Genomic DNA, 7,500 nt, shown 5'->3' on the forward strand with positions numbered 1-7,500 from the left:
ACAGAGAAACCACCAACTCTCTCGTTTATATTTGCTTTTTCTCGACAGAGTCACCACCAAACTCTCTCGTTTCGTATTTTACTTCACAACAGAACATTATTGTATAATGGTATCCCACAACGACAAAGTACGTAGAGCTGCGCTCATGCTGAACATCTCGGGCACTTATTCACGCTGGGCATCGATCGTGGAAGCACGTATTGCCAGGCCCGAAGACTAAGCATTCATGCTGGACAAAAACGAGAAAGCGCGTATGTGCTGGTCGAGAAAGCACGTATTCGGCGCCGTACTGTTATGTCGAGGTCAGACACCTGTATTTCATTCTTTGCTCACTTTCCAGAGTACGAACCGTAGTTCCATACAATTTTTGCCTTTTAAGCTACGCTCCGTAGAGTGTAGTGCCAGTTTATGGTTTTCACAAAATTTTCAATCGCTCGGACTGAAGAGTTGATGCTCGGATAGTACGAGTATACATATTTTAAACGTATACAAGTCACCAACGTCACTCGAGACGCTTATACCACTTCAAGAGCCATTCGGTCAAAGACACCGACTCGTGGCAATGCAGTGTGGAGAAAGTCTGGAACGAGCACGATACAGAACAGTCAGGATGAAATCCCGAGGAGCGACGACTGCTTCTCAACCGAGGTCGAAGAATAGCCGTACGCTCGACGCTGCCCCGACCGACTCGACCGGACCGTCGCTTCTCTTATAGGTACCGAGGCGCCCGCCGGAACGCCGGCGACGCACGGGCTTACGCACGGCCGCTTATGGGGGGAACCGCGCGACCCAACCGCCCGCCCGAACGGCCTGTTATAACTTAGAGCGAAAACCAACACCTGTAATTTCCTTAATAATTGAGCTAGGGCAAAAAAAAAAAACGCTATCTTGTAGGAAAAAAGCAGGGGAACACGATGCCGTCGTTAAAAATATAGATTGCCGTGCTCGTTTTCGAGAAAAAAATGAAAAAATGGTCAAAATCGTCGCAGGACAAAAACTCGACACGCTATCTTGTAGGCAAAAATTAGACGAATTCAAAACCGTAGTTAAAAATATCGGTCGTCGCGCTAGTTTTCGAGAAAAAAACAAAAACGTTCAAAAAATTCGAGATAAAAAAAAAAAAACCAGCCTACCAGATAGAAAAAATTACACTGAACAAATATCATATAGGTCAAAATATGTGTTAGCGTACTAGTTTTCGAGATATAGACGAAAAACCGTCGCCGCCGATCGGTACGTCGGTCGATGCGAAAGCACCGCGCGACCGAGCGCCCGCCTAAAAGACCAGTTCGAACATACCGAAAAATCAAGAAACCGTAACTTCCTTAATAATTGAGCTAGGACAAAAAATCGACACGCTATCTTGCAGGAAAAAATCCGGGGAACACGATGGCGTCGTCAAAAGTGCAGGTCGTCGAGCTAGTTTTCGAGAAAAAAAAAAAAAAATTCTCAAAACTCGACAAAAAAATAAAACGATCAGTGGACCGTGTAGAGAATCTAAAACTGCATAAGAATCGTATAGACCAAAATTGGCGTTCACGTGCTCGTTTTTGAGAAAAAAGTTAAAAAAGCTCTCAAAATTCGAGATAAAAAAAAAAAAACCATCTACCAGGTAGCCAACGGTAAACGGTACAAGTATCGTACGGGCGAAAACGAGCGTTACCGTGCTCGTTTTCGAGTTATTGACGAAAAACAGCCTGGAGCGATCGGTCCGGCGGTCGACGCGCGAAAGTTTCTAAGTCCGCTCTGCTCCGAAACACCGCTCCGGCGTCAAAAATCGTCGTAGGACAAAAAATAGACACGCTATCTTGCAGGAAAAAATCCGGGGAACACGATGGCGTCGTCAAAAGTGCAGGTCGTCGAGCTCGTTTTCGAGAAAAAAAAAAAAAAATTCTCAAAATTCGACAAAAAAATAAAACGATCAGTGGACCGTGTAGAGAATATAAAACTGCATAAGAATCGTATAGACGAAAATTGGCGTTCACGTGCTCGTTTTTGTGGAAAAAATTAAAAAAGCTCTCAAACTTCGAGATAAAAAAAAAAAAAACCGTCTACCAGGTAGCCAACGGTAAACGGTACAAGTATCGTACGGGCGAAAACGAGCGTTACCGTGCTCGTTTTCGAGTTATTGACGAAAAACAGCCTGGAGCGATCGGTCCGGCGGTCGACGCGCGAAAGTTTCTAAGTCCGCTCTGCTCCGAATCATCGCTCCGGCGTCAAAAATCGTCGTAGGACAAAAAATCGCCACCCTATCTTGCAGGAAAAAATCCGGGGAACACGATGGCGTCGTCAAAAGTGCAGGTCGTCGAGCTCGTTTTCGAGAAAAAAAAAAAAAAATTCTCAAAATTCGACAAAAAAATAAAACGATCAGTGGACCGTGTAGAGAATATAAAACTGCATAAGAATCGTATAGACCAAAATTGGCGTTCACGTGCTCGTTTTTGAGAAAAAAGTTAAAAAAGCTCTCAAAATTCGAGATAAAAAAAAAAAAAACCATCTACCAGGTAGCCAACGGTAAACGGTACAAGTATCGTACGGGCGAAAACGAGCGTTACCGTGCTCGTTTTCGAGTTATTGACGAAAAACAGCCTGGAGCGATCGGTCCGGCGGTCGACGCGCGAAAGTTTCTAAGTCCGCTCTGCTCCGAAACACCGCTCCGGCGTCAAAAATCGTCGTAGGACAAAAAATAGACACGCTATCTTGCAGGAAAAAATCCGGGGAACACGATGGCGTCGTCAAAAGTGCAGGTCGTCGAGCTCGTTTTCGAGAAAAAAAAAAAAAAATTCTCAAAATTCGACAAAAAAATAAAACGATCAGTGGACCGTGTAGAGAATCTAAAACTGCATAAGAATCGTATAGACGAAAATTGGCCTTAACGTGCTGGTTTTCGAGTTATTGACGATAAGCCGGTATATATATGTCCGAGATAAAAAAAAAGATAGGGACAGTGGGAATCTCCTATACTATCACGGGCGTGTATTCTCCTACTAGTTTGATGGTTGCTGTTGCATAAACCACCGACTGTTTGGCCCGCCGTTTAACCGCGCAGTTTAAAATTGCAACACAATGTTGGTGTCGCTCCGGATCGAAAAAATGGAAAAACGACATACTTTACGCATAGGGGCGGCTGATCTTAACATATTTTGTCAATGTCATCTTCCCAGTGACCCTAGGAAGGAGTTTGCCGTTGCACGTTTTCCTATTAAAAAGTAATTAGTGTACAAAAATTTTCGTGAAGCAAAAAACAAGAATATGAAAGTACGTTCCATGAGCATTACGGTGAATAAAACAGAAATTAAAAATTCCCGAGGGGTTGAACAGCATCATATTGAATTCGTTTTGCTGACTGGGGTCTGCGCCCCCCAGACCCCCGCTACACTAGCCCAGACCAAACCCACTTTGTAATAGTGGTATCATATTAAATTGAACAGCATCGTACTTAATTCGTTTTGCTGAATGGGGGGCTGCGCCCCCCAAACCCCCGCTACACTAGCCCAGACCTAACCCATTTTGTAATAGCGGTATCAAATTAAATTGAACAGCATCGTACTAAATTCGTTTTGCTGACTGGGGGGCTGCGCCCCCCAGACCCCCGCAACACTAGCCCGGACCTAACCCACTTTGTAATAGCGGTATCATATTAAATTGAACAGCATCGTACTAAATTCGTTTTGCTGAATGGGGGGCTGCGCCCCCCAAACCCCCGCTACACTAGCCCAGACCTAACCCATTTTGTAATAGCGGTATCAAATTAAATTGAACAGCATCATATTGAATTCGTTTTGCTGACTGGGGTCTGCGCCCCCCAGACCCCCGCTACAATAGCCCAGACCTAACCCACTTTGTAATAGTGGTATCATATTAAATTGAACAGCATCGTACTTAATTCGTTTTGCTGAATGGGGGGCTGCGCCCCCCAAACCCCCGCTACACTAGCCCAGACCTAACCCATTTTGTAATAGCGGTATCAAATTAAATTGAACAGCATCGTACTAAATTCGTTTTGCTGACAGGGGTCTGCGCCCCCCAGACCCCCGCTACACTAGCCCAGACCTAACCCCCTTTGTAATAGCGGTATCATATTAAATTGAACAGCATCATATTGAATTCGTTTTGCTGACTGGGGTCTGCGCGCCCCAGACCCCCGCAACACTAGCCCGGACCTAACCCACTTTGTAATAGCGGTATCACATTAAATTGAACAGCATCGTACTAAATTCGTTTTGCTGAATGGGGGGCTGCGCCCCCCAAACCCCCGCTACACTAGCCCAGACCTAACCCATTTTGTAATAGCGGTATCAAACTAAATTGAACAGCATCATATTGAATTCGTTTTGCTGACTGGGGTCTGCGCCCCCCCGACCCCCGCTACAATAGCCCAGACCTAACCCACTTTGTAATAGTGGTATCATATTAAATTGAACAGCATCGTACTTAATTCGTTTTGCTGAATGGGGGGCTGCGCCCCCCAAACCCCCGCTACACTAGCCCAGACCTAACCCATTTTGTAATAGCGGTATCAAATTAAATTGAACAGCATCGTACTAAATTCGTTTTGCTGACAGGGGTCTGCGCCCCCCAGACCCCCGCTACACTAGCCCAGACCTAACCCCCTTTGTAATAGCGGTATCATATTAAATTGAACAGCATCATATTGAATTCGTTTTGCTGACTGGGGTCTGCGCGCCCCAGACCCCCGCAACACTAGCCCGGACCTAACCCACTTTGTAATAGCGGTATCATATTAAATTGAACAGCATCGTACTAAATTCGTTTTGCTGAATGGGGGGCTGCGCCCCCCAAACCCCCGCTACACTAGCCCAGACCTAACCCATTTTGTAATAGCGGTATCAAATTAAATTGAACAGCATCATATTGAATTCGTTTTGCTGACTGGGGTCTGCGCCCCCCAGACCCCCGCTATACTAGCCCAGACCTAACCCACTTTGTAATAGTGGTATCATATTAAATTGAACAGCATCGTACATAATTCGTTTTGCTGAATGGGGGGCTGCGCCCCCCAAACCCCCGCTACACTAGCCCAGACCTAACCCATTTTGTAATAGCTGTATCAAATTAAATTGAACAGCATCATATTGAATTCGTTTTGCTGACAGGGGTCTGCGCCCCCCAGACCCCCGCTACACTAGCCCAGACCTAACCCACTTTGTAATAGTGGTATCATATTAAATTGAACAGCATCGTACATAATTCGTTTTGCTGAATGGGGGGCTGCGCCCCCCAAACCCCCGCTACACTAGCCCAGACCTAACCCATTTTGTAATAGCGGTATCAAATTAAATTGAACAGCATCATATTGAATTCGTTTTGCTGACTGGGGTCTGCGCCCCCCAAACCCCCGCTACACTAGCCCAGACCTAACCCATTTTGTAATAGCGGTATCAAATTAAATTGAACAGCATCATATTGAATTCGTTTTGCTGACTGGGGTCTGCGCCCCCCAAACCCCCGCTACACCAGCCCAGACCTAACCCATTTTGTAATAGCGGTATCAAATTAAATTGAGCAGCATCATATTGAATTCGTTTTGCTGACAGGGGTCTGCGCCCCCCAGACCCCCGCTACACTAGCCCAGACCTAACCCCCTTTGTAATAGCGGTATCATATTAAATTGAACAGCATCATATTGAATTCGTTTTGCTGACTGGGGTCTGCGCGCCCCAAACCCCCGCAACACTGGCCCAGACCTAGCCCATTTTGTAATGACTGTATTGGAACTGCGTTAGGGCTAGTTTAGAATTGGTTAGGTGAAGTAATGCGGAGAGCAGTTTCGCCTGCGTCCCGGGATGCTTGTTGGCATGAGTGGTGTCTGAATGAGTAAAGACGGATGAGACACTTGTGGGGTATGGTGAGTCAGATTCCCAAACTACCCATATATTCTTCTGAGGCATGGGTGCCTATCCAAGGATCTCCTTCGGTATCTAAAACAGAAATAAAAAAAAAAAAAAAAAAAAAAAAAAAAAAATGAATATGGACTGTGTTAGGACTGAATTGGATAAGGTCTGGGTTACGTCTCGGTTAGGTCTGAGTTAGGACTGGTTTAAGACTGGGTTAGGACTGGGTTAGGACTGGGTTAGGACTGGGTTAGGTCTGGGTTAGGACTGGGTTAGGTCTGGGTTAGGTCTGGGTTAGGACTGGGTTAGGTCTGGGTTAGGACTGGGTTAGGACTGGGTTAGGTCTGGGTTAGGTCTGGGTTAGGTCTGGGTTAGGACTGGGTTAGGACTGGGTTACGACTGGGTTAGGTCTGGGTTACGACTGGGTTAGGTCTGGGTTACGACTGGGTTAGGTCTGGGTTACGACTGGGTTAGGTCTGGGTTACGACTGGGTTAGGATTGGGTTAGGTCTGGTTTAGGACTGGGTTAGGTCTAGGTTAGGACTGGGTTAGGTCTGGGTTAGGTCTGGGTTAGGACTGGGTTAGGTCTGGGTTAGGACTGGGTTAGTACTGGGTTAGGACTGGGTTAGGTCTGGGTTAGGTCTGGGTTATTTCTGGGTTAGGTCTGGGTTAGGTCTGGGTTAGGTCTGGGTTAGGGCTGGGTTAGGTCTGGGTTAGGTCTGGGTCAGGTCTGGGGTATTTCTGGGTTAGGACTGGGTTAGGTCTGGGTTAGGTCTGGGTTATTTCTGGGTTAGGTCTGGGTTAGGTCTGGGTTAGGTCTGGGTTAGGTCTGGGTTAGGACTGGGTTAGGTCTGGGTTAGGACTGGGTTAGGTCTGGGTTAGGTCTGGGTTAGGTCTGGGTTAGGTCTGGGTTATTTCTGGGTTAGGTCTGGGTTAGGTCTGGGTTAGGTCTGGGTTAGGGCTGGGTTAGGTCTGGGTTAGGTCTGGGTCAGGTCTGGGGTATTTCTGGGTTAGGACTGGGTTAGGTCTGGGTTAGGACTGGGTTAGGTCTGGGTTAGGACTGGGTTAGGACTGGGTTAGGTCTGGGTTAGGTCTGGGTTAGGTTTGGGTTAGGACTGGGTAGGTTCTGGGTTAGGACTTGGTTAGGACTGGGTTAGGACTGTGTTAGGACTGGGTTAGGTCTGGGTTAGGTCTGGGTTAGGACTGGGTTAGGTCTGGGTTAGGACTGGGTTAGGACTGGGTTAGGTCTGGGTTAGGTCTGGGTTAGGACTGGGTTAGGTCTGGGTTAGGACTGGGTTAGGTCTGGGTTAGTACTGGATTTGGTTAGGTCTGGGTTAGGTCTGGGTTAGGTCTGGGTTAGGACTGGGTTAGGACTGGGTTAGGTCTGGGTTAGGACTGGGTTAGGACTGGGTTAGGACTGGGTTAGGTCTGGGTTAGGTCTGGGTTATTTCTGGGTTAGGTCTGGGTTAGGTCTGGGTTAGGTCTGGGTTAGGTCTGGGTTAGGTCTGGGTTAGGACTGGGTTAGGACTGGGTTAGGTCTGGGTTAGGTCTGGGTTAGGACTGGGTTAGGTCTGGGTTAGGACTGGGTTAGGTCTGGGTTAGGTCTGGGTTCGGTCTGGGTTAGGACTGGGTTAGGTCTGGGTTAG

Source organism: Colletes latitarsis, unplaced genomic scaffold (genome assembly GCF_051014445.1).
Source record: "Colletes latitarsis isolate SP2378_abdomen unplaced genomic scaffold, iyColLati1 scaffold0039, whole genome shotgun sequence".
In the NCBI taxonomy this organism is placed as follows: domain Eukaryota; kingdom Metazoa; phylum Arthropoda; class Insecta; order Hymenoptera; family Colletidae; genus Colletes; species Colletes latitarsis.